We start from the raw sequence: 27,366 nt of genomic DNA, 5'->3' as shown, positions 1-27,366 counted from the left end.
ATCTATTAACAAATAAAAAAAGATAAAGGGGGTGGCAATAAAACAAGTATTTACCCATTTTAGCTCCCATGGTAAATTTTGACTTCATCTACAGTCCAAACAGCTGAATTGATTTATACCAGACTTTTTTTTTTTTAAAGAAATATTTGTATTGCATGTGAACATTAACACAATTAACTGCTTAAACAAAGTCGCATGACATCACACAAGTGTCATGGCCGAAAAGATCGTCAGTTTCCATATCACATTTCAAATACCCTTCACACTGGGCCAAGAATACTTCGTGTGCCGCCATTATGCAATCTCCCCCCATCCCCCCCACATGTTACGATGTTGTCTATCTCTATATGCTCTGTTGGGCGTTCCTTGTCCCTTTTGTGCCCTCTCATGTCTCAAATTTCACTCAGAGGCTGTCTGTTATATGTCTGCTATGACATCAAGTCTATAGTATTCCCTCCCTTTGCGCCATACTTTATGGAATTGATTTATATCAAACTTGGCAAAAAAAGGTACCATTACCCAGAATACATGCTATTTTGGTTTGATGTAAATCGCTACAGTATTTTTATAGATATAAGTATTTTTAAAAGGTACCATCAGAGCTCTAAAGCATTAATACTCTCCTATTTGTAAGTTTTGAATTGTGGAATAAAAGTTTGCACAGCCATGAGTGGCCAACACTAAAGGTGACTGACCCCTGGGAAGACGTCAAGGGTAGCTACAAATATTGAAAATGCAAAGCAATTCAGAAAAGTATCACCTAAAATAGAGCATGACTTGCGAAACACAAGTGACTTGTGTGCGGCTGTTTTAGTGCAGGATTCAACTGCTATTCTATGCCTGGCTCGCCAGTCGGGTTTGACTTGCAAGTTTTGGGAAGATCCAAAAATCAAAACCAAAGTCAAACAGTATAATAAGTATCTGGCTTCTGGAAAGCTCTGGAATCTGTGGCATTCACAAAATTCCTACCACCTCAAATTCCCACACTTTTCCCAATAAAAATAGTACTATTTCTGTGACTGAGCCAATGAATGTACCAAACTGAAGACTATGTGTTGACCACATTGACTTCATATGGTCACAGTTTTCATCACATTCCTATTGCGAAAAGTGTGAACACCAAAGTTTGGGGTTTGTATGGCAAATAAACATTGGGGGGTCTACTTGAGCCATACTTCCCTCTACTCTCTGCTGAATTTCTAGTTTTCAGAAATATCTAGGTTTAGTGAATCTCTCGTGGGGGGCTTCGCATGGAAGGGATTTTGCCTCCGTCTTGTAATATACACAGGGCCCACTGAGGAACAGGAAACTTGACCACAGCTTGATATACACTTCTGATGATGATTCATTGGATGAACAGAATAAAACCCTGAGGAAGTCCATTTTGGGGACGAAACGCATTGACTGGCCTGATGTTGGAGTATTACTGAATGATTCAATAAATGAAAACTTTGGATGGAAACACAATTTCATGGCTTCTACTTTATGGATTGTTTGAAGGACTGCATTTTACATGGAAAAGGTTATCAAGAAAACGCGTCAATATCAACATCTTGAACCTTCTACAAAAAATTTTTTGGGGACTCCTTTAGCACTCCCCTTTTGTACAAGATTTGTTTATTAAGTATGGTCTGGTAGCAGCAAGGCCATAGAGAGCTTGAGTGCGGTATTTGTTGCCTATGTGCCATATCACCTGTGCGGCTGTTCTTTTTTCTTCTCATATGGCCATAAAAATATAGGCATAGGAGTAAAATACCGGCCAGGTGACAATCCTACCAAGAGCCCGAGGGCATTGCAGAAGTGTAACCCACGATTTGGTGGAAATAATTTCCAAACTCCGAAAAAAATCGTTTTCTAGTCTTTTTTCCATTTAGATGTAATTTTAACACTTGCTATGTGTAAATGCTTTAAACAGGGGCGCAACTAGAGCCAAATTTCGGGGGGGGGGGGGATAAAAAAAAAATTCGGGGGGGGGGCTGAGTCTTTAAGCAATAGCGTGGAGCTGCAGTGGCTCTCAGAAGGGGTGAAACAACAGCGAGGCCTCATCAACATGCAAATGGTCTTTTAAAGACCTGTGAAGTGCTCGGGTGTGTCTGTGCCCGGGAAGCTGTCTCATCCCGGGCTGCCACACACGAGGAGGGGGGGGGGGGGGGTATGCTGAAGCCCTTTGAATCCAATGGGTGTTGCGCGCCTGGTTTTAAATAGGGAGCCTGAAATTATTGCTGTGTCCAGGTGCCCAAAAATCTATAAAATCGTTTTTGACTTCCGCTTGCCCCCCCCCCCCCCGCCCCCATGTCACGGGTTGCAGGCAGCCGGCCGCTTTGATGGAAGCTGGACTACGAAAGAGAATAGCAGAGGAAGTACCGTGGTTATTTATACAAGTGAAATCCTACTGCTAAAAAGCTCAATTGCTGTGAAACATTTATAGAGCTTCGTGCGCTCGCTTTTTTGTTATCAAATAACTGTTTAGGTTCATGTTTCGGAAACCTAAATAGTTTGCTCGTTTGCTTCTAACTACTATGCATGATGAGCAAGAATACAAATGCTTCCTAAATTAAATATTTTTGAAACAGAAAAGCATACAAAATATTCCTCCTGGAGAATGCGGGCATCGATCCCGCTACCTCTCGCATGCTAAGCGAGCGCTCTACCATCTGAGCTAATTCCCCTCGTGGCAACAGAGCTCGCTGAGCACTTTCTATTCAGTTACGTTCAATAGAGGCGCTCATCGTATAGGGAATGTACTTCGTGTTTTAGATCACATTGTCCCTCTGTCCCTCAGGATAAAACAGCCCATCATCAGGCACGTTTTCCTACCACAGGAGCCCAGCAGAAGACTATACTGTCGCTTATTCCAGAACAAAAATAAAGTGTAAAGAAGTACAATTGCCGATTAGCATTAATTCTGACACCTGTTAAGACAAAGAACGTATGCTGCCCCTCGGTAGCTTTTTAGAATGATTACAAACGGACAAATTCATAATTTTCAACTCATCGAAACCTTATCCAACGTCCTGCCGCTCGAAGGAAAGCGCCTACAACGCATGCGCCTTAAGCAGACCTTGTAATGGCTTCCGGCTCGTCACTGGGTTTAGCGCTTTTGCTCAGTATTCGAGCGCTATCATCACCGTATGTTGAAAGAGTGCTCTCAGAGATATTAACTTCAATTTGCCTATAAGGAACAAGTACAACTGTCTCCTTTCAAGAATTTAATATCGATTTTAAATATTTCTCATGTGACAACAATCATAGCAAGCAAGCTAATGGGTCTCGCCTTTGGGACTCATTGGCTTTACTAATCGGTTTAAGCTATGCTGCACAGCAAAAAATAAAAAAAATAAAAATTGAGCAGATGCCTACAAACTGATATGGAGGCTTTATCCAGTCGCCGATCAGACTTGAATCTGCAACTAAAAAGAAGGAAAACAAGCATTGGCAAAGCCAATAGGACTCACCTTTCAAATGCTTCACCTGACCTTTTCCCTTTGCCAGTGTTTTTTGTCAATTAACTCCCCCACATCAACAAAAAATAAAAAATGCGTTTTGCCAATGTGAAACAGTATCAGCAAAAACAAAACACATGGACACTGCAAGTGTTTGCAAAGTGCCTCTGAAGCAACTGTGTTTCAATGATTACATTTAAGCGATTGTGACTATTTGAATAATATACACCAGAAGCTGATTCATCTGTAGATATGCAGGTGATTTGCAGCCTCCGCCCGGTCTTGCTTGCCGCTCTCGGGGGTGGAATTCGCCCCGTGCTCTTCAATCGGCCGCAGAGGGGCGGCAAATGGAAACAAGCATTGGCATAGCCAATAGGTCTCGCCTTTGGGACCTTATAAGTGTTTAGCCATGCAACAGTTGCATAACTAAACACTTAAAGGTCCCAAAAGCGAGACCTATTGGCTATGCCAATGCTTGTTTTAACTGCTGCAATCTATTGAAGCCTCACGGAGAACATCAAAGCAGCCCTGCGGCCGCGAAAGTGATCGCGATCAAACATCAAAGCAGCCGCGAAAGTTAAAGTAATTGCGGTAAAGCGCAACGCCCGCGCACATGCACTGTAGCTCTAGGCTGGCCTGGTAGCACTTTTTGGAGCCCTCACAAAATGTCTCGCCAGACCAGCGCATGCGCTGGGTCAGGCGAGACCTAAAAATCCCTCCAGCACCCAAAGAGCTCTGTTGAGCGGCCGCACAGGGCGGCAAACACAGGGACCGCCACGGGTGGCCAAAGTGCTTGCTACGCCACTGGTGATTTGCACACAATTTCACTTGTAAAGTAAATTCAGAATAATTTAGCTATTTGGTTAAACTTCCCAGTCTCTCTGTGACAGTAAAAGAAACAAGAGAAACAAGTTGCAATGTGTTTTGTCAGGGTGCTAAGGAGAATGTCTTCAGCCACAGAGCTTTAAAGTTCAAGCAATGTAAGGCTTAGTGCTGATATCTCTGGGAGAAAAATGCCGCCCCCACCCTACTTCTCACCTTTTAACAAGGAAATGGGCTAAATACTACGCGCTTTCTAGTAAAAAAAAAAAAAAAAGGTGATTATATGCTTCCAATCAAAATGTGAAACTAAAAAAATATACCAATCCCGTATAATTTTAATAGAGGAAATCGGGTACTGGGAGAGATTTAGTAACTCTTTTAAGATCACAGAAAAATATGATTTTTATGGGTGCAAAGAAAGCATATTTGCTTTGAATTATTGTAATTTGGAAAAATAGCATAAACACACAAGGATTACCAAACATTTAAAAACTGATAAAGAATGGAAAGAAGAACCATTGACAAAATAAAGTATTCACTCACCAGACCTGCCACTGAAGTGTACTTCTTATTAGACAGATGTGCACATGTGATGAGGCAAAATTCCTACACTAGCAGGGCATGAGAACCAATGACTGAAGTTCACTGACACAATTTGCAGTTGTTCTTGGCAGCAACGACCCCAGTGCCTGCCCTGCAACCCAGGCTCTCCCTGTGGTGCTGCCACACACCCCAGGGAAGCCAGACCTCCGATGCTGAGCCCAGCCAATTAACTTTACCCACTTGTTGTCCCTATAAGTATCCTGAGGAGGAAAAGAGAAATACAGCCCCAACAATTCTACAGGAGATGGAGCAGCTATGTTAAGACCCTGCAAATTCATCCAAACGGACATTTGGAGGAGGCAGGAATCCAGGGGACACTGGTTGCTCAAAAAATGCCAAGAACGTGGTAGAAAGTAATTGAGCTGCTTGACATTTATAAGAGTTGTAGACAACAGGAGTTACTATTACTTTATACTTACATTGGAAGGATGAAAGGCCCAGTTGACATTACCCGCCTTCAGAATTGTATCTGCAGATCACAAGTAGCACAGTATCAGCGTTTAGTTCGTTGACCAATCTTGGTATTAAAATTAGCAACAAGGGGGGCGTGGCTTGACCGCCGAGTGCCATGGCTGCGAGGCGGTGAATCTCCTGTCGCCGGTGGCCTCAAATCGCCTCATTATCCGTCAAATATCTGTTTTCTCCCCCAAACGATCGGAGGGGTGAGCGATCCCTCCGCTGTGGTGCCATGCGCTGGGAAGTGCTTGCTCCAAGACTCCGGGCAGAAGTGTCAGGAACCAACGAGCTGGCGCCTGCATGGGACTACACTTCCCAGAAAGCTCGGTCCGGCGGGGAGAGGCGGAGCTACGTCCATAAATTAGGACAACACGCGCCAGAGAGGCGTGCGTTATTTTCTGCATTGCGAACCCGTTATTCCTTGAACCACGCTACGGGGAGAAACTCACGTCGTGGCGTCCCTTTCAGCCCAGTCCCGTTTCCTTTTGACGAATCCAGTGTTCGGCAGCCGTTGCTGCACCTGCGGAGGAAGTCTGGTGTTCGGCAGCCGATTGTTGCGCCTGCGGAGAAGACCACGTTGACGAATACAAGGGAGCACGAAGGTGAGCCGGGGACTGCGGCTTAGTCCGGTGCCCGCTTATTCCCTCCGCCGCACTCTCGACCCGTTGCCGGTCTATCAGGGCCGCAGGGTCGAAGAGGTCTGAGAACCCCCAAAAGCGCTGAAGGTAAGCGCATTTGTGACAGTGTCAGGATACGAAGGAACTAGGTTTCGTACATGGCAATTCTCCAGCGTGACATTGACTAAACTCAGGAGGAGGAGTTTTAGCGCGCATTTGTGGCAGACGTGCCTTCTCTGGATCACAGGATCACTGAGTCACTGACACTTTAGAGATAGCACGCTCGCTCACCCAAGCATTCTGTTGTGGTACATTTTTGACTTTCAGTTAGACAGAAGAATGTCTTAACCTGGAGGTTTATAAACGAGACTCTCTCAGCCAAGGGGTTGCTGAATCCAAGCAAGTCCTGAAGGGGTGACGATTAACCCATTTGTCCTACACCTACATTTGCACGCTGCATGTCGCTTCCTGTAGAACATGTCTGTTGGGGTATGAGGCAATACCACATGTAGAAACATAGGAGGTTGCATCCGGTGGTTGTTGGTGTGGCCAGACAGAAGTAGGCTAGTGAGAATTATTGAGTGTAGAATTGCATGCACCTGTGTTGTCTCCATTTCGCTGTGTTTTGTTTTAAAGATTCTACATCCTGCTGTTCCTTTCCCTTTCCTTCCCTTACTTGATCGCTCTAATACTCTGTGCAATCATTGTAGGAGTTGGGGATGTCAAGGAGTGGAACCCCTCTTGCGATGCACGAATCCTGAGGAGCCTCAGTTTCCAAGCGGGATCGCGACAGAATAACGCACCCACGAATTCCGCTCCTCCCGATTTGTGCGCCACAGTACCAGTGCGAACATGGAAGAGGTTTTAGGGGCCTTGGCTCTGGTCCAGCAGGAGTTGGCTGCCTCCAGGGCTGAGACCGCGGCCCTGCGATTAAGGGTAGAGAAACTCACCAGAAACCCGTTCGAGGTAGCTTCAGGGAGCCCACAAATACATGTTTCTGTCCCTCCTCCCATTCCATTAGCCAGCCCCGAAAGGTATGCGGGGGACCCCCGAAAAATACAGGTATTTTTGACCCAGATTATGATGCACTTTTCATGTAAGCCGTCCTCCTTTCGCCATTTCATACCTAATCGGGAATGCCGCCAACTGGGCTGTACCCCTGGTCCGAAACGATGACCCGACTTTGTCGGACTGGGAAGGGTTCAGAGCAGCGATCAAAGGGGTGTTCGACAGAAGAACTACCACATTTAGCGCCGACAAGGAACTCTTAGAGCTGAAACATCTCCCTCCGTCTCTCTCTGTCTCCCTCCATCTGTCTCCCTCCATCTCCCTTCCTCCCTCTGTCTCCCTCTCTCCCTCCGTCTCCCTCCCTCCCTCCGTCTCCATCTCCCTCCCTCCCTCCCTCCATCTCCCTCCCTCCGTCTCTCTCCCTCCCTCTGTCTCCCTCCCTCTCCCTCCATCTCCCTCCGTCTCCCTCCCTGTCTCCGTCTCCCTCCCTGTCTCCGTCTCCCTCCCTGTCTCCGTCTCCCTCCCTGTCTCCGTCTCCCTCCCTCCCTCTCCCTCCCTCTGTCTCCCTCCCTCCCTCTGTCTCCCTCCCTCTCCCTCTGTCTCCCTCCCTCTGTCTCCCTCCCTCTCCCTCCGTCTCCCTCCCTGTCTCCGTCTCCCTCCCTGTCTCCGTCTCCCTCCCTGCCTCCCTCCGTCTCCCGTCCCCCATCTCCCTCTGTCTCACTCCCTCCCTCTATCTCCCTCCGTCTCCCTCCCTCCCTCTATCTCCCTCCAACTCCCTCCCTCCCTCCGTCTCCCTCCCTTCCTCCATCTCCCTCCCTTCCTCTGTCTCCCTCCCTCCCTCTCCCTCACTCCCTCCCTCTCCCTCCCTCTCTCTCCCTCCGTCTTCCTCCCTCCCTCTGTCTCCCTCCATCTCCCTCCCTCTGTCTCACTCCATCTCCCTCCCTCTGTCTCTCTCCCTCTGTCTCCCTCTCCCTCCGTCTCCCTCCCTCCCTCCGTCTCTCTCCCTCCGTCTCCCTCCCTCCCTCTGTCTGTCTCCCTCCCTTCCTCTGTCTCCCTCCCTTCCTCTGTCTCCCTCCCTCTCCCTCCCTCTCTCTCCCTCCGTCTCCCACACACCCTCTATCTCCCTCCATCTCCCTCCCTCTGTCTCCCTCCTTCTCTCTCCCTCCGTCTCCCTCCCTCTTCCTCCATCTCCCTCCGTCTCTCTCTGTCTCCCTCCATCTGTCTCCCTCCATCTCCCTTCCTCCCTCTGTCTCCCTCTCTCCCTCCGTCTCCCTCCCTCCCTCCGTCTCCATCTCCCTCCCTCCCTCCATCTCCCTCCCTCCGTCTCTCTCCCTCCCTCTGTCTCCCTCCCTCTCCCTCCCCCTCCGTCTCCCTCCCTGTCTCCGTCTCCCTCCCTGTCTCTCTCCCCCTGTCTCTCTCCCCCTGTCTCTCTCCCTGTCTCTCTCCCTGTCTCCCTCCCTCCGTCGCCCTCCCTCCGTCTGTCTCCCTCCCACTGTCGCCCTCCCTCTGTCGCCCTCCCTCTGTCGCCCTCCCTCTGTCGCCCTCCCTCTGTCGCCCTCCCTCTGATGCCTCCTCCCTCTGTCTCCCTCCCTCTGTCTCCCTCCCTGTCTCTCTCCCTCCCTCTGTCTCCCTCCCTCTCCCTCCATCTCCCTCCCTGTCTCCGTCTCCCTCCCTGTCTCCGTCTCCCTCCCTCCCTCCCTCTCCCTCTGTCTCCCTCCCTCTGTCTCTCTCCCTCTGTCTCCCTCCCTGTCTCCCTCCGTCTCTCTCCCTCTGTCTCTCTCCCTCTGTCTCTCTCCCTATATCTCCCTCTCCCTCCGTCTCCCGTCCCCCATCTCCCTCCGTCTCCCTCCCTCCCTCTATCTCCCTCCGTCTCCCTCCCTCCCTCCCTCCCTCTATCTCCCTCCACCTCCCTCCCTTCCTCCGTCTCCCTCCCTTCCTCCATCTCCCTCCCTTCCTCTGTCTCCCTCCCACCCTCTCCCTCACTCCCTCCATCTCCCTCCCTCTCTCTCTCTCCCTCCATCTCCCTCCCTCTGTCTCCCTCCATCTCCCTCCCTCTGTCTCTCTCCCTCTCCCTCTGTCTCCCTCTCCCTCCGTCTCTCTCCCTCCGTCTCCCTCCCTCCCTCTGTCTCCCTCCCTTCCTCTGTCTCCCTCCCTTCCTCCGTCTCCCTCCCTCTCTCTCCCTCTCTCTCCCTCTCCCTCTCTCTCCCTCCGTCTCCCACACACCCTCTATCTCCCTCCATCTCCCTCCCTCTGTCTCCCTCCTTCTCTCTCCCTCCGTCTCCCTCCCTCTTCCTCCATCTCCCTCCGTCTCTCTCTGTCTCCCTCCATCTGTCTCCCTCCATCTCCCTTCCTCCCTCTGTCTCCCTCTCTCCCTCCGTCTCCCTCCCTCCCTCCGTCTCCATCTCCCTCCCTCCCTCCCTCCATCTCCCTCCCTCCGTCTCTCTCCCTCCCTCTGTCTCCCTCCCTCTGTCTCCCTCCCTCTCCCTCCATCTCCCTCCGTCTCCCTCCCTGTCTCCGTCTCCCTCCCTGTCTCCGTCTCCCTCCCTGTCTCCCTCCGTCTCCCGTCCCCCATCTCCCTCTGTCTCACTCCCTCCCTCTATCTCCCTCCGTCTCCCTCCCTCCCTCCCTCTATCTCCCTCCAACTCCCTCCCTCCCTCCGTCTCCCTCCCTTCCTCCATCTCCCTCCCTTCCTCTGTCTCCCTCCCTCCCTCTCCCTCACTCCCTCCCTCTCCCTCCCTCTCTCTCCCTCCGTCTTCCTCCCTCCCTCTGTCTCCCTCCATCTCCCTCCCTCTGTCTCACTCCATCTCCCTCCCTCTGTCTCTCTCCCTCTGTCTCCCTCTCCCTCTGTCTCCCTCCCTCCCTCCGTCTCTCTCCCTCCGTCTCTCTCCCTCCGTCTCCCTCCCTCCCTCTGTCTCCCTCCCTTCCTCTGTCTCCCTCCCTTCCTACGTCTCCCTCCCTCTCCCTCCCTCTCTCTCCCTCTCTCTCCCTCTCTCTCCCTCCGTCTCCCACACACCCTCTATCTCCCTCCATCTCCCTCCCTCTGTCTCCCTCCTTCTCTCTCCCTCCGTCTCCCTCCCTCCCTCTTCCTCCATCTCCCTCCGTCTCTCTCTGTCTCCCTCCATCTGTCTCCCTCCATCTCCCTTCCTCCCTCTGTCTCCCTCTCTCCCTCCGTCTCCCTCCCTCCCTCCGTCTCCATCTCCCTCCCTCCCTCCATCTCCCTCCCTCCCTCCATCTCCCTCCCTCTGTCTCCCTCCCTCTCCCTCCATCTCCCTCCGTCTCCCTCCCTGTCTCCGTCTCCCTCCCTGTCTCCGTCTCCCTCCCTCCCTCTCCCTCCCTCTGTCTCCCTCCCTCCCTCCGTCTCCCTCCCTCCCTCCGTCTCTCTCCCTCCGTCTCCCTCCCTCCCTCTGTCTCCCTCCCTTCCTCTGTCTCCCTCCCTTCCTCTGTCTCCCTCCCTCTCCCTCCCTCTCTCTCCCTCTCTCTCCCTCCGTCTCCCACACACCCTCTATCTCCCTCCATCTCCCTCCCTCTGTCTCCCTCCTTCTCTCTCCCTCCGTCTCCCTCCCTCTTCCTCCATCTCCCTCCGTCTCTCTCTGTCTCCCTCCATCTGTCTCCCTCCATCTCCCTTCCTCCCTCTGTCTCCCTCTCTCCCTCCGTCTCCCTCCCTCCCTCCGTCTCCATCTCCCTCCCTCCCTCCATCTCCCTCCCTCCGTCTCTCTCCCTCCCTCTGTCTCCCTCCCTCTCCCTCCATCTCCCTCCGTCTCCCTCCCTGTCTCCGTCTCCCTCCCTGTCTCTCTCCCCCTGTCTCTCTCCCCCTGTCTCTCTCCCTGTCTCCCTCCCTCCGTCGGCCTCCTCCCTCTGTCTCCCTCCCACTGTCGCCCTCCCTCTGTCGCCCTCCCTCTGTCGCCCTCCCTCTGTCGCCCTCCCTCTGTCGCCCTCCCTCTGTCGCCCTCCCTCTGATGCCTCCTCCCTCTGTCTCCCTCCCTCTGTCTCCCTCCCTGTCTCTCTCCCTCCCTCTGTCTCCCTCCCTCTCCCTCCATCTCCCTCCATCTCCCTCCCTGTCTCCGTCTCCCTCCCTGTCTCCGTCTCCCTCCCTCCCTCCCTCCCTCTCCCTCCCTCCCTCTCCCTCTCCCTCTGTCTCCCTCCCTCTGTCTCTCTCCCTCTGTCTCCCTCCCTGTCTCCCTCCGTCTCTCTCCCTCTGTCTCTCTCCCTCTGTCTCTCTCCCTATATCTCCCTCTCCCTCCGTCTCCCGTCCCCCATCTCCCTCCGTCTCCCTCCCTCCCTCTATCTCCCTCCGTCTCCCTCCCTCCCTCCCTCCCTCTATCTCCCTCCACCTCCCTCCCTTCCTCCGTCTCCCTCCCTTCCTCCATCTCCCTCCCTTCCTCTGTCTCCCTCCCTCCCTCTCCCTCACTCCCTCCATCTCCCTCCCTCTCTCTCTCTCTCTCCGTCTCCCTCCCTCCCTCTGTCTCCCTCCATCTCCCTCCCTCTGTCTCCCTCCATCTCCCTCCCTCTGTCTCTCTCCCTCTCCCTCTGTCTCCCTCTCCCTCCGTCTCCCTCCCTCCCTCTGTCTCCCTCCCTTCCTCTGTCTCCCTCCCTTCCTCCGTCTCCCTCCCTCTCCCTCCCTCTCTCTCCCTCTCTCTCCCTCCGTCTCCCACACACCCTCTATCTCCCTCCATCTCCCTCCCTCTGTCTCCCTCCTTCTCTCTCCCTCCGTCTCCCTCCCTCTTCCTCCATCTCCCTCCGTCTCCCTCCCTGTCTCCGTCTCCCTCCCTGTCTCCGTCTCCCTCCCTCCGTCTCCCTCCCTCCCTCTCCCTCCCTCTGTCTCCCTCCCTCCCTCTGTCTCCCTCCCTCTCCCTCTGTCTCCCTCCCTCTGTCTCTCTCCCTCTGTCTCCCTCCCTGCCTCCCTCCGTCTCCCGTCCCCCATCTCCCTCTGTCTCACTCCCTCCCTCTATCTCCCTCCGTCTCCCTCCCTCCCTCTATCTCCCTCCAACTCCCTCCCTCCCTCCGTCTCCCTCCCTTCCTCCATCTCCCACCCTTCCTCTGTCTCCCTCCCTCCCTCTCCCTCACTCCCTCCCTCTCCCTCCCTCTCTCTCCCTCCGTCTTCCTCCCTCCCTCTGTCTCCCTCCATCTCCCTCCCTCTGTCTCACTCCATCTCCCTCCCTCTGTCTCTCTCCCTCTGTCTCCCTCTCCCTCCGTCTCCCTCCCTCCCTCCGTCTCTCTCCCTCCGTCTCCCTCCCTCCCTCTGTCTCCCTCCCTTCCTCTGTCTCCCTCCCTTCCTCTGTCTCCCTCCCTCTCCCTCCCTCTCTCTCCCTCTCTCTCCCTCCGTCTCCCACACACCCTCTATCTCCCTCCATCTCCCTCCTTCTCTCTCCCTCCATCTCCCTCCCTCTGTCTCCCTCCTTCTCTCTCCCTCCGTCTCCCTCCCTCTTCCTCCATCTCCCTCCGTCTCTCTCTGTCTCCCTCCATCGGTCTCCCTCCATCTCCCTTCCTCCCTCTGTCTCCCTCTCTCCCTCCGTCTCCCTCCCTCCCTCCGTCTCCATCTCCCTCCCTCCCTCCATCTCCCTCCCTCCGTCTCTCTCCCTCCCTCTGTCTCCCTCCCTCTCCCTCCATCTCCCTCCGTCTCCCTCCCTGTCTCCGTCTCCCTCCCTGTCTCTCTCCCCCTGTCTCTCTCCCCCTGTCTCTCTCCCTGTCTCTCTCCCTGTCTCCCTCCCTCCGTCGCCCTCCTCCCTCTGTCTCCCTCCCACTGTCGCCCTCCCTCTGTCGCCCTCCCTCTGTCGCCCTCCCTCTGTCGCCCTCCCTCTGTCGCCCTCCCTCTGTCGCCCTCCCTCTGATGCCTCCTCCCTCTGTCTCCCTCCCTCTGTCTCCCTCCCTGTCTCTCTTCCTGTCTCTCTCCCTCCCTCTGTCTCCCTCCCTCTCCCTCCATCTCCCTCCATCTCCCTCCCTGTCTCCGTCTCCCTCCCTGTCTCCGTCTCCCTCCCTCCCTCCCTCTCCCTCTGTCTCCCTCCCTGTCTCCCTCCCTGTCTCCCTCCGTCTCTCTCCCTCTGTCTCTCTCCCTCTGTCTCTCTCCCTATATCTCCCTCTCCCTCCGTCTCCCGTCCCCCATCTCCCTCCGTCTCCCTCCCTCCCTCTATCTCCCTCCGTCTCCCTCCCTCCCTCCCTCCCTCTATCTCCCTCCACCTCCCTCCCTTCCTCCGTCTCCCTCCCTTCCTCCATCTCCCTCCCTTCCTCTGTCTCCCTCCCTCCCTCTCCCTCACTCCCTCCCTCCATCTCCCTCCCTCTCTCTCTCTCTCTCCGTCTCCCTCCCTCCCTCTGTCTCCCTCCATCTCCCTCCCTCTGTCTCCCTCCATCTCCCTCCCTCTGTCTCTCTCCCTCTCCCTCTGTCTCTGTCTCCCTCTCCCTCCGTCTCTCTCCCTCCGTCTCCCTCCCTCCCTCTGTCTCCCTCCCTTCCTCTGTCTCCCTCCCTTCCTCCCTCTCTCTCCCTCTCTCTCCCTCCGTCTCCCACACACCCTCTATCTCCCTCCATCTCCCTCCCTCTGTCTCCCTCCTTCTCTCTCCCTCCGTCTCCCTCCCTCTTCCTCCATCTCCCTCCGTCTCTCTCTGTCTCCCTCCATCTGTCTCCCTCCATCTCCCTTCCTCCCTCTGTCTCCCTCTCTCCCTCCGTCTCCCTCCCTCCCTCCGTCTCCATCTCCCTCCCTCCCTCCCTCCATCTCCCTCCCTCCGTCTCTCTCCCTCCCTCTGTCTCCCTCCCTCTCCCTCCCTCTCCCTCCCTCTCCCTCCATCTCCCTCCGTCTCCCTCCCTGTCTCCGTCTCCCTCCCTGTCTCCGTCTCCCTCCCTCCCTCTCTCTCCCTCTGTCTCCCTCCCTGTCTCCCTCCGTCTCCCGTCCCCCATCTCCCTCTGTCTCACTCCCTCCCTCTATCTCCCTCCGTCTCCCTCCCTCCCTCTATCTCCCTCCAACTCCCTCCCTCCCTCCGTCTCCCTCCCTTCCTCCATCTCCCTCCCTTCCTCTGTCTCCCTCCCTCCCTCTCCCTCACTCCCTCCCTCTCCCTCCCTCTCTCTCCCTCCGTCTTCCTCCCTCCCTCTGTCTCCCTCCATCTCCCTCCCTCTGTCTCACTCCATCTCCCTCCCTCTGTCTCTCTCCCTCTGTCTCCCTCTCCCTCCGTCTCCCTCCCTCCCTCCGTCTCTCTCCCTCCGTCTCTCTCCCTCCATCTCCCTCCCTCCCTCTGTCTCCCTCCCTTCCTCTGTCTCCCTCCCTTCCTACGTCTCCCTCCCTCTCTCTCCCTCTCTCTCCCTCTCTCTCCCTCCGTCTCCCACACACCCTCTATCTCCCTCCATCTCCCTCCCTCTGTCTCCCTCCTTCTCTCTCCCTCCGTCTCCCTCCCTCTTCCTCCATCTCCCTCTGTCTCTCTCTGTCTCCCTCCATCTGTCTCCCTCCATCTCCCTTCCTCCCTCTGTCTCCCTCTCTCCCTCCGTCTCCCTCCCTCCCTCTCCATCTCCCTCCCTCCCTCCATCTCCCTCCCTCCGTCTCTCTCCCTCCCTCTGTCTCCCTCCCTCTCCCTCCATCTCCCTCCGTCTCCCTCCCTGTCTCCGTCTCCCTCCCTGTCTCCGTCTCCCTCCCTCCCTGTCTCCCTCCCTCCCTCTGTCTCTCTCCCTCTGTCTCCCTCCCTGTCTCCCTCCGTCTCCCGTCCCCCATCTCCCTCTGTCTCACTCCCTCCCTCTATCTCCCTCCGTCTCCCTCCCTCCCTCTATCTCCCTCCAACTCCCTCCCTCCCTCCGTCTCCCTCCCTCCCTCCGTCTCCCTCCCTTCCTCCATCTCCCTCCCTTCCTCTGTCTCCCTCCCTCCCTCTCCCTCACTCCCTCCCTCTCCCTCACTCCCTCCCTCTCCCTCCCTCTCTCTCCCTCCGTCTTCCTCCCTCCCTCTGTCTCCCTCCATCTCCCTCCCTCTGTCTCCCTCCATCTCCCTCCCTCTGTCTCTCTGCCTCTGTCTCCCTCTCCCTCCGTCTCCCTCCCTCCGTCTCTCTCCCTCCGTCTCCCTCCCTCCCTCTATCTCCCTCCGTCTCCCTCCCTCCCTCTGTCTCCCTCCCTTCCTGTCTCCCTCCCTTCCTCCGTCTCTCTCCCTCTCTCTCTCTCCCTCTCTCTCCCTCCGTCTCCCACACTCCCTCTATCTCCCTCCATCTCCCTCCCTCTGTCTCCCTCCCTCCTTCTCTCTCCCTCCGTCTCCCTCCCTCTTCCTCCATCTCCCTCCGTCTCTCTCTGTCTCCCTCCATCTGTCTCCCTCCATCTCCCTTCCTCCCTCTGTCTCCCTCTCTCCCTCCGTCTCCCTCCCTCCCTCTGTCTCCATCTCCCTCCCTCCCTCCCTCCATCTCCCTCCCTCCGTCTCCCTCCCGCCCTCTGTCTCCCTCCATCCCTCCGTCTCTCTCTCTGTCTCCCTCCCTCTATCTCTCCCTGTCTCTTTCCCTCCCTCCCTCCGTCTCTCTCTCTCTCCCTCCGTCTTCCTCTGTCTCCCTCCGTCTCCCTCCCTCCCTCTGTCTCCCTCCCTCTCCCTCTGTCTCTCTCCCTCCATCTCCCTCCGTCTCCCTCTGTCTCCCTCCGTCTCTTTCCCTCCCTCTCCCTCCGTCTCCCTCCCGCCCTCTGTCTCCCTCCCTCCATCTCTCTCTCTGTCTCCCTCCCTCTCTCCCTGTCTCTCTCCCTCCCTCCATCTCCCTCCCTCCGTCTCCCGCCCGCTGTCTCCCTCTCGCCTCCCTCTCTGTCTCCCTCCATCTGTCTCCCTCCATCTCCCTTTCTCCCTCTGTCTCCCTCTCTCCCTCCGTCTCCCTCCCTCCCTCCGTCTCCATCTCCCTCCCTCCCTCCCTCCATCTCCCTCCCTCCGTCTCCCTCCCGCCCTCCCGCCCTCTGTCTCCCTCCATCCCTCCGTCTCTCTCTCTCTCTGTCTCCCTCCCTCTATCTCTCCCTGTCTCTTTCCCTCCCTCCGTCTCTCTCCCTCCATCTCTCTCCCTCTCCCTCCGTCTTCCTCTGTCTCCCTCCGTCTCCCTCCCTCCCTCCGTCTCCCTCCCTCCCTCTGTCTCCCTCCCTCTCCCTCTGTCTCTCTCCCTCCATCTCCCTCCGTCTCCCTCTGTCTCCCTCTGTCTCCCTCCGTCTCTTTCCCTCCCTCTCCCTCCGTCTCCCTCCCGCCCTCTGTCTCCCTCCCTCCATCTCTCTCTCTGTCTCCCTCCCTCTCTCCCTGTCTCTCTCCCTCCCTCCATCTCCCTCCCTCCGTCTCCCGCCCGCTGTCTCCCTCTCGGCTCCCTCTCTGTCTCTCTCTGTCTCCCTTCCTCTCCCTCCCTCCCTCTGTCTCCCCCAGACTGCGCCTCTCTGTCTCCCTCTCTCTGTCACCCTCTGTCAACCTCTGTCTCCCTCCCTCTGCCTCCCTCTCCCTCCCTCCAAGACCCTCTGTCATCTCACCCCCTTTGTGTGTCAGCCCTCAGCCCGGGCTCAGACAGCCTCCCAGCGCACACACACAGCTGCACTGAGACAGCTTCCCAGCGCACAGACACAGCCGCACCCGAGTACTTCACAGGTCTTTAAAAGACCATTTACATGTTAATAAAGCTTTGTTGTATTTCACCTCTTAGGCCCCTGCATCTCCACTTTGACAATCACTGGAATCCCCCGGCCCCCACAGAGCAGAGTCTCGGAGTCCGGGCTGCTGCTGCACTCGGCAGCGTTTGCTATTTTTTTTTTTTAAACACAGGTAGGATGTCTGCAAGGTCCGCGGGCCGCCAAGGAAGGCTTGCCGGGCCGCTGGCGGCCCGCGGGCCGTACTATGAGTAACCCTGGACTATCTCGATCACTACACTAGGATAGGGTTCATCAGGCCTTCTCGCTCACCGGCGGCGTCCCCTCTGTTTTTCATTTCAAAGGCAAATGGTGAGTTGAGAGCATGCTGCGACTATCTCTCTCCCTCTCCCCCTCCCTCCCCTCTCCCCTCCCCTCCCTCCCCCTCTCCCTCCCTCTTTCCACCTCCCTCTCCCTCCCTCTCCCTCTCTCCCCTTCCCTCTCCCTCCCTCCCCCTCCCTCTCTCTCCCCCTGTCTCTCTCTCTCCCTGTATCTCTCCCCCTGTCTCTCTCCCCCTGTCTCTCTCCCCCTGTCTCTCTCCCTGTCTCCCTCCCTCCGTCGCCCTCCTCCCTCTGTCTCCCTCCTCCCTTTCTCTCTCCCTCCTCCCTCTCTGTCTCCCTCTCTGTCTCCCTCCCTCTGTCTCCCTCCCACTGTCGCCCTCCCACTGTCGCCCTCCCTCTGTCGCCCTCCCTCTGTCGCCCTCCCTCTGTCGCTCTCCCTCTGATGCCTCCTCCCTCTGTCTCCCTCCCTCTGTCTCCCTCCCTGTCTCTCTCCCTCCCTCTGTCTCCCTCCCTCTCCCTCCATCTCCCTCCGTCTCCCTCTCCCTCCCTCCCTCTCCCTCCCTCTGTCTCCCTCCCTGTCTCCCTCCCTCCCTCTGTCTCCCTCCCTCTCCCTCTGTCTCCCTCCCTCTGTCTCTCTCCCTCTGTCTCCCTCCCTGTCTCCCTCCCTCTTCCTCTGTCTCTCTCCCTCTGTCTCTCTCCCTCTATCTCCCTCTCCCTCCGTCTCCCGTCCCCCATCTCCCTCTGTCTCACTCCCTCCCTCTATCTCCCTCCGTCTCCCTCCCTCCCTCTATCTCCCTCCAACTCCCTCCCTCCCTCCGTCTCCCTCCCTTCCTCCATCTCCCTCCCTTCCTCTGTCTCCCTCCCTCTCCCTCACTCCCTCCCTCTCCCTCACTCCCACCCTCTCCCTCCCTCTCTCTCCTTCCGTCTTCCTCCCTCCCTCTGTCTCCCTCCATCTCCCTCCCTCTGTCTCCCTCCATCTCCCTCCCTCCGTCTCTCTCCCTCTGTCTCCCTCCCTCCCTCCCTCCCTCTATCTCCCTCCGTCTCCCTCCCTCCCTCTGTCTCCCTCCCTTCCTCTGTCTCCCTCCCTTCCTCCATCTCCCTCCCTCCATCTCCCTCCCTCCCTCTCCCTCCCTCTGTCTCCCTCTCCCTCCGTCTCCCTCCCTCCGTCTCTCTCCCTCAGTCTCCCTCCCTCCCTCTATCTCCCTCCGTCTCCCTCCCTCCCTCCGTCTCCCTCCCTCCCTCTGTCTCCCTCCCTTCCTCTGTCTCCCTCCCTTCCTCCGTCTCCCTCCCTCCCTCTCCCTCCCTCTCTCTCCCTCTCTCTCCCTCCGTCTCCCACACTGCCTCTATCTCCCTCCATCTCCCTCCCTCTGTCTCCCTCCCTCCTTCTCTCTCCCTCCGTCTCCCTACCTCTTCCTCCATCTCCCTCCGTCTCTCTCTGTCTCCCTCCATCTGTCTCCCTCCATCTCCCTTCCTCCCTCTGTCTCCCTCTCTCCCTCCGTCTCCCTCCCTCCCTCCGTCTCCATCTCCCTCCCTCCCTCCATCTCCCTCCCTCCGTCTCTCTCCCTCCCTCTGTCTCCCTCCCTCTCCCTCCATCTCCCTCCGTCTCCCTCCCTGTCTCCGTCTCCCTCCCTGTCTCTCTCCCCCTGTCTCTCTCCCCCTGTCTCTCTCCCTGTCTCTCTCCCTGTCTCTCTCCCTGTCTCCCTCCCTCCGTCGCCCTCCTCCCTCTGTCTCCCTCCCTCCCTCCGTCTCCCTCCCTCCCTCCCTCCCTCCATCTCCCTCCCTCCGTCTCCCTCCAGCCCTCTGTCTCCCTCCCTCCCTCCGTCTCTCTCTGTCTCCCTCCCTCTATCTCTCCCTGTCTCTTTCCCTCCCTCCATCTCTCTCCCTCCGTCTATCTCCCTCTCCCTCCGTCTTCCTCTGTCTCCCTCCGTCTCCCTCCCTCCCTCTGTCTCCCTCCCTCTACCTCTGTCTCTCTCCCTCCATCTCCCTCCGTCTCTTTCCCTCCCTCTCCCTCCGTCTCCCTCCCGCCCTCCGTCTCCCTCCCGCCCTCTGTCTCCCTCCCTCCGTCTCTCTCTCTGTCTCCCTCCCTCTCTCTCTGTCTCTCTCCCTCCCTCCATCTCCCTCCCTCCGTCTCCCGCCCTCTGTCTCCCTCATGCCTCCCTCTCTGTCTCTCTCTGTCTCCCTTCCTCTCCCTCCCTCCCTCTGTCTCCCCCAGACTGCGCCTCTCTGTCTCCCTCTCTCTCTTACGCTCTGTCAACCTCTGTCTCCCTCCCTCTGCCTCCCTCTCCCTCCCTCCATGACCCTCTGTCATCTCACCCCCTTTTTGTGTCAGCCCTCAGCCCGGGCTCAGACAGCTTCCCAGCGCACACACACAGCTGCACTGAGACAGCTTCCCAGCGCGCAGACACAGCCGCACCCGAGTACTTCACAGGTCTTTAAAAGACCATTTACATGTTAATAAAGCTTTGTTGTATTTCACCTCTTAGGCCCCTGCATCTCCACTTTGGCAATCACTGGAATCCCCCGGCCCCCACAGAGCAGAGTCTCGGAGTCCGGGCTGCTGCTGCACCCGGCAGCGTTTGCTATTTTTTTTTTTTAAACACAGGTAGGATGTCTGCAAGGTCCGCGGGCCGCCAAGGAAGGCTTGCCGGGCCGCTGGCGGCCCGCGGGCCGTACTATGAGTAACCCTGGACTATCTCGATCACTACACTAGGATGGGGCTCATCAGGCCTTCTCACTCACCGGTGGCGTCCCCTCTGTTTTTCATTTCAAAGGCAAATGGAGAGCTGCGACTATCGGGTTCGAAACAAGAATACCATTCGTAATCGATACCCCCTGCCACTTATACCTGTTTTGTTGGACCAGGTTCGGGAGGCCAGGATCTATACTAGGCTAGATCTGAGAGGGGCGTACCATTTGGTACGCATGAGAGAGGGGAATGAATGGAAAACGGCCTTTAAAACACGCTACGGCCTGTTCGAGTATACCGTAATGCCGTTTGGGTTGTGTAATGCCCCTGCGGCGTTCCAGTATTTCTTGAACGACGTGCTGAAGGAGCTCATAGACCATACAGTGGTCGTCTATATACACGACATACTCATTTACTGCAAGACAGAGGAAGAACACCAGGGCCACGTCATTCAAGTTCTAGAAGCCCGGAGGAAACACCAACTGTATTGTAAACTAAATAAATGCGAGTTTGGGATGTATGAGGTAGAGTTTTTGGGGCTGATGCTCCGTCCGGATGGCTTGGGAATGGCAGAAAGGAAGGTACAGGCAGTAAGGGACTGGCCGGGGCCAACCAACGTCAAAGGGGTGCAGAGATTCCTGGGGATTGCCAACTATTATCGCAGGTTCATTCAGGATTTCTCACACAAAGCACTGCCTATTTCAAGGCTTCTTAGAAAGGGAACTGCCTTTGAATGGACTCCGGAAGTGGCTACCGCCTTCGAACTTTTAAAAAGGGCCTTTACCTCGGCGCCGATTCTCAGGCACCCCCGGTTCGACGCTCCCTTCATCGTGGAGGCTGATGCTTCCGACGAAGCGATAGGGGCCATCCTATCGCATAATGGACAGTTACACCCAGTAGCTTATCTGTCCAAAAAACAGAACCCGGCAGAAAAGAATTACAATGTTGCGGAGAAGGAGCTGTTATCATTCAAAAAGGCCTTCGGGGAGTGGCGTCCGTATTTATGGGGGGCCCGGTATCCTATCACAGTGTACTCCGACCACAAAAATCTACAGTACCTTAAAACTGCGCGGCACCTGTCTGAACGGCAGATGAGGTGGATGCTCTTTTTTGAAGAGTATGACTTTATCATCACCTTCAGGCCCAGAGCGGAAAACCGCAAGCCTGACTCCTTGTCTCGCTTAGAGACCGACAGCGACCGGATCACCGTCCCTCCGGCGGCCATCATTGATCCCTCCATGGTGGTGTGTGTTCTCAAGGCTGACCAATACCTGGACGAGGTGTGAGGTCATAAGACTTCACACGAATGGGAGGAATGGGCCAAGGAGACGCCAAACCGCACCCTGAAGCAGCAGCTGCCGTTCCAGAATCAAGCGCTGTATCTACCGACGGTGCCGTTGCAGAAGGAAGCCTTTGCCTGGTGCCATAATTCCCCATTGGCCGGCCATCCAGGTTTCCAAAAAACCGTCCAGTTGCTGAGAAAGCACTTCTGGTGGGACTCGTTGGCTCGAGATGTCAAGGAATGGGTTTCTAGGTGCGAGAGTTGTGCGCGAGGAAAAAGCGAGACGACAAAGAAAAAAGGAAAACTTATCACCATGCCGACTCCTCACCTGCGTGGCAACACATCAGTTTGGATTTCGTCACTTGTCTGCCCATGGACCAGGGGTATACTGCGCTTCTGGTGGTAATAGACAGCCTGACCAAGATGGGCCACTTTATTCACTGCAAGAACCTGCCCACGGCCGGACAAACCGCACAACTGGTGCTTCAAAACGTGGTTAAGTTACACGGACTCCCGAAAGTCATGGTGTCGGACCGGGGTCCCCAGTTCATCGCCAGCTTCTGGAGGAGGTGGGGCCAGGCCCTGCACGTCGAGTCAGCGGTGTCTACCAGTTTCCACCCACAGAAGGATGGGCAGACCGAGAGGCTTAACCAGACCCTGAAGAAGTATCTGAGATGTTACGCCAACGAAGCACAAGAATCATGGGTTCCTCTGCTCCGGATGGCTGAGTTAGCCTACAACAATGCCTCCCACAGCTCTACGGGAGTTTCTCAGTTTACTGCGAACTACGGCTTTAGTGCCCGCATCCTGTCCATCACCTACCTTACCGGCTGACATAGCGGACCAGTCCTCTGTACACGCTCATCTCGAGGCCCTACATGCGGTACACAAGACGGTGTGGAGATAGCTGCGGCGGGCCAAGCTGACGTAGAAAGGTTGGGAGGATCGCCACCGCATAGGTGGACCTCAGTACAAGATAGGGGACATGGTGTGGTTGTCCACAAAAAACATCTGGTTCAAACTGCGCAGTGTGTTTCACCCCAGATTCATAGGCCCGTACCAAGTGGTAAAGAAGATCAACCCGGTGGCGTATCGCTTGCGATTACCGGGTTACCTACGGATTCATCCCGTGTTTCACTGCGGTCTCTTGAAACCAGCGGTAGGGGCTCGGCGGAAAACACCTCCTCCGATCTCCATTAACGGGGGAGTGGAATACGAGGTGAAGAGGATATTGGACTCCAAGTACAGGTGAGGGAAGCTGTGGTTTCATGTGTCCTGGAAGGGCTACACCTCGGAGGATGACTCGTGGGAACCCTACACCAATGTACATGCCCCGGGGGCGGTCAGGGCCTTCTACAGCAGACACCCCGCTAAACCAGGATCTAGGAGGCGCCGGGAAGGGGGACCTTCTGTCAGGAACCAACGAGTTGGTGCCTGCATGGGACTACACTACCCAGAAAGCCCGGTCCGGCGGGGAGATGCGGAGCTGCGTCCATAAATTAGGACGACACGCGCCAGAGAGGCGTGCGTTATTTTTTGCATTGCGAACCCGTTATTCCTTGAACCACGCTACGGGGAGAAACTAACGTCGTAGCGTCCCTTTCATCCCAGTCCCGTTTCCTTTTGACGAATCCAGTGTTCGGCAGCCGTTGCTGCACCTGCGGAGGAAGTCTGGTGTTCGGCAGCCGATTGTTGCGCCTGCGGAGAAGACCGCGTTGACGAATACAAGGGAGCACGAAGGTGAGCCGGGGACTGCGGCTTAGTCCGGTGCCCGCTTATTCCCTCCGCCGCACTCGCGACCCGTTGCCGGTCTACCAGGACCGCAGGGTCGAAGAGGTCTGAGAACCCCCAAAAGCACTGAAGGTAAGCGCATTTGTAACAGTGTCAGGATACGAAGGAACTAGGTTTCGTACATGGCAATTCTCCCGCGTGACATTGACTAAACTCAGGAGGAGGAGTCTTAGCGCGCATTTGTGGCAGACGCGCCTTCTCTGGATCACAGGATCATCGAGTCACTGACATTTTAAAGATAGCACGCTCGCTCACCCAAGCATTCTGTTGTGGTGCATTTTTGACTTTCAGTTAGATAGAAGAATGTCTTAACCTGGAGGTTTATAAACAAGACTCTCTCAGCCAAGGGGTTGCTGAATCCAAGCAAGTTATGAAGGGGTGACGAATAACCCATTTGTCCTACACCTACATTTGCACGCTGCATGTCGCTTCCTATAGAACATGTCTGTTGGGGTATGAGGCAATACCACATGTAGAAACATAGGAGGTTGAAGCCGGTGGTTGTTGGTGTGGCCAGACAGAAGTAGGCAAGTGAGAATTATTGAGTGTAGAATTGCATGCACCTGTGTTGTCTCCATTTCGCTGTGTTTTGTTTTACAGGTTCTACTCCCTGCTGTTCCTTTCCCTTTCCTTCCCTTACTTGATCGCCCTAATACTCTGTGCAATCATTGTAGGAGTTGGGGACGTCAAGGAGTGGAACCCCTCTTGCGACGCACGAATCCTGAGGAGCCTCCGTTTCCAAGCGGGATCGCGACAAGAAGTGGAACGGAGTGAAGATCGGGCCCGGAATCCCCAGGCTCGATTGATTGAGCAGCCGGACAGGACCTCCGTGATGGGAAGCCGCAGTTGTCGGGTCGTGGTGGCGCCCCGGAGGCCCATGCCCAACATTCTGCACCCGGACCCCTACAGGCACAGGGGGCCTCAGTAACGTTTCTCTTATTGACCTCCCACCCCCTGCCATCAGAAGCCTTACTGGAGTGGCTGCCACAGGGACCATAGACACATCGGCGGTCCGTGGCGCGGCTCTGCATCTCCCGTCACGCCTGCCGCCCAGCGGCCCTGTCGGAAGCTGATGTGCAGGGCTGCAGTTTAGTACGCTGGCTGATGCTGACGGTGGGAGCCCACACGCATCGCAATCTCTGGCAGGGAGGGACGGGACCTGAATGACCGGCCTGCCCAACAGCAGTGGACCGAGACTGACAGATGGGCCGTGACATACTGGCATAGTTCACTTTGGGGGCAGTGAACTCTGACTCCGTTCTTGCAAAGCTGTATTCAGTGAACTAAATACCTGGGTCCAAAGCCACTGTGACAATAACTCATAGTTCATAACCCCTGGTTGGCGTATACTTTGCTGGAGGAAGAGGTTCATACAAGTTACGACATCTATGAAACGCTGAGGTCAGTGTACCACATATCTGGCAACCCTAGCGAGACGGCACCCTGGCAGCCTCTTGAGTGTTTGGCCTGGTGTGCTGTGAGTGGCGAGTGAACCACGAGTACGTAGTGCTGGTGGACGGTACTCCGTTTACGCCGCTGCGTCATGTCAGGACCAAACAGGCAGAGGACTACACTCCAGCCGAGGCTGGACAAATACACAACTCACAAAGGATGCGAACAAGAGGGGGCAACCAAGAGAGAGATGAAGAAATTGTCGACGCCATCCAAAGGGGAACCAACACTGGCAGACATAATTGTAGCAATAACAGGAGTGCGTACCTCGCTGGAGCACCGAATGGACACCATATCAATCGACATGGCATTGCTCGGGACTGATTTGAAAAACACTAGCGAAAAAGTGAAAACCATGGACTGGGTGACTAAAGACCTACGTAGCGAAAACCAACGAATGGGTAAAGAAATCAAGGATCTTCATTTGGCGCAAAAAAGGTTGGATGCCCAACTGGATGACTACGAAGGTCGCGCAAGACGTAACAACATCAGAATTATTGGGGTCCCTAAATAAGCGGAGGGGCCGGCCGTGGACCTGTTTGTGGCAGATTTATTCATGAACCACCTACGTCCCAAACCGCTGTTGAAATTCTTTACGGTTGAAAGGGCACAGAGAGTGCCAGGGGGAAGACCTAAGCCCCGTGCCCCTCCAAGACCTATCCTGGCACGACTCCTTAACTTCAGGGACCGAGACAGTGTTCTACAGACGGCACGTGCTAACCCTCCTCTAAAGATTGACAACAGTGAACTGTCCGTTTTCCCGGATTTTACCATTGCGGTTCAACGACGACGTCGCACCTTCCTGGATGTTAAAAAATTGCTGAGGGATAAAGGTATTCGTTATGCGATGTTATTCCCGGTTAAGCTGCACGTCGAAGCGGACAGCAAGACTTGGTTTTTTGACATGCCGGAAGCAGCACAAGAATAGTTGAAGGGCTGGAGTCCAGCGAAGATTTTTAACGTCAGATAAACTTTAGGCATTGGCACTGGTCAGTGACTGTTTTGCCACGCCGGAAACTGTTAACAAAGAGACTTCCACGTCGCCCTCACCTCTAATGACACGGTATGAACTGGGTCGCTGCGCTGAGCAGGCCAAGTGAACATTTTCTGCATTATTTGATTACATTTATATATGATGTGTAGGAAGGTGGAATCTGACTAATGGTTGCCCCCAACTTTTTGCCTGGTATTCGAGTGGTTTTTGACTAGTCTGGCTGGGATCCTGCTATCCAGGACCCCAGCCTATCTGCTTTCTCCCTAAAACTGACGTGAGTACCCTAGGTACAAACCCAATTGGATGCTGAGGATGCCCTGACAGTCCCTTGTAGATGGTACCCTAGGTACCCAGGGCATGGGTCCCTCAGTAGGCCTACCAGGGCTGCAGCACTTATTGTGCCACCCTGGGACAGCCATACAAACTGACACCACCAGACCACTACTGTAGTCTGGGTAAGGTGGTGCTAGCACCCCTTACAGGGATATAGGTACCCTATATCCCACCCCATTACAACACATATACTCTCATAGGGTCACCTCTATAGCAGGCCTTGCTAATCCTACAAGGCAGGGTGCTGAGGTATGTGTGAGGGGGGACCCCTACGTGAGTAGGGCCTCTCTGCAACCTTCGTAAAATCATTGCTGGGTTGTTTGTAGTGTAGCCATACCATATACTCTTAACCGCATTATAAGTCTATCGCGATAACGCGATAACTTGAGAATGGCTACACAGAACCATATCGTGTTTGGTGTCAAACATGTAGGAATCATACCCCCAGTCCAGCCATGGGCATGAGGGTACGATTCCCCCCTGCTAGAGGGGCGATATGGGAAAAGCGGTAGAATTTGGACACCAATTTAAAAGTGCACAAGTAACACAAAATGGCTACTGCCCGCCACCTACACGACCCTGGCTGGCTGTTGCTGGGGAAAACCCCAGCCTCGCCAGCTGGACAATAGGGCTCCTGTGGCAGGGAGGTGCTAGCATCTCCCCAGACAGGATAATATGGATTGGAACAGGGTGGGTGCACCAAATGTCCTTTCAGAGTTGCACGTAGGCAGCTGCAGAGACCTCATTCTGCATACACCGCTTGGAACCGGTTCAGGGGCATCCTGCCCCTCGCCCAGGCGGGAAACACACAAAGGGGAGAGGGTGTAGCCACCCTTTCCCGCCTCACCTCTCATTGGTGGACACTACTCTGGACACTCCCCTAATCTTAGGGATAAAGGTGAATAACGTGGCCCCAGAGCCTCAGATTAATCTTGAACTTTACAGTCTTGACCTTCGACTTGCTGCTGCCCAGCTGACGGAAGAAATCTCCCTTGGGATAAAGGAGTTATCCCCCTGCTTGGCAGGCACCTGAAACACTGCAAGTGACCCGGTTGGAACCTCGCTGCTCCTATGGACTTCGACGACTTCCAGCACCCTTGAGGTGAATTTCCAGCGCATCCCAGAGGCCAGTGAGTGTGCTCAACGAGTTTGGGCACCGTGGACCGCGTGGATGCCGAGATCCCCAATACCCCAGGACACCGGCCACCTCTTGCGTAGCACACGACCCTGACCAGTGGGAAAGTTGTGCTTTGGCCCGTTTTCGAGCCAACCACTCTACAGCAATTGTGCCAAAGACCAGCGCCCTAGCCCCCACTGATGGCCCATGGGTGCCCTTTTACGCACTCCAAATTGCCGCCTCCCGCGGTCCCTTGTCTCTCAACTTGTGGGCCCTAGCAGAGGTCTATCTCAAGAATCAAGAGTTCCCCTAGCTGCTCCAGGACTGCTCTACAGTCTCCTTGAAGGAGACCTCTCCCAGACCTCGTGGGTCTGCACTGTAGCAGATTTGTTCATCTTTCGTGGGTTGCGGTTGCCAAGGCTTAGTGGATCCAATCTGGGCACTAACACCGCAGCGACCCTCATCCTACGTGGGACACTTGCCCTCCAGAAGCTGGCCTTCCTTGAAGCCTCCCGGAGCCCGTGGCTGCAGATCCAAGCTACACCACTTTCCACCTGAAGCACCCGACATCGAAGGGCTCTTTGCTTTGAGCCTCCTGGTCACTTTGCCGTGACCCAGACTCTGTCCCCTCTGCTTTCAGGTTCTTCTCTACAATCTCCACATCTTTGATCTTCACGGAATCATCGACGCTTTTGGTTAGCAGAACTTTTGACTATTTTCCCATTGAAAATCAGTCCGCGACCCGACAGCAGAAACGACCTATGCACCCGGCTTCCCTGGGGCAGGTAACAGTGGTACCTCGGTACTCTCGTGGTAGTGGGCTCCTCAAAAGCTTAAGTCTAAAGTTTTAACTTTGTACTCCTGCTAGAAGTATTTTTAAACTGTTTATTTC

At 55.7% G+C, this 27,366-nt stretch overlaps 1 protein-coding gene and 1 non-coding gene across 7 annotated transcripts in view; both read right to left on the bottom strand.

The window, feature by feature from the left end:
* The window catches only part of LOC146785298 (diacylglycerol O-acyltransferase 2-like), a 296,079-nt gene that overhangs the window by 212,664 nt on the left and 56,049 nt on the right, over positions 1 to 27,366 (bottom strand). The window lies entirely within an intron of this gene.
* On the bottom strand, positions 2,597 to 2,669 carry TRNAA-AGC (transfer RNA alanine (anticodon AGC)). The gene has a single exon. It is a non-coding gene; the product is annotated as a tRNA-Ala (tRNA).

Source organism: Triturus cristatus, chromosome 11 (assembly GCF_964204655.1).
Source record: "Triturus cristatus chromosome 11, aTriCri1.1, whole genome shotgun sequence".
NCBI lineage: Eukaryota > Metazoa > Chordata > Amphibia > Caudata > Salamandridae > Triturus > Triturus cristatus.
This window is presented reverse-complemented; position numbering and strand designations above follow the sequence as displayed.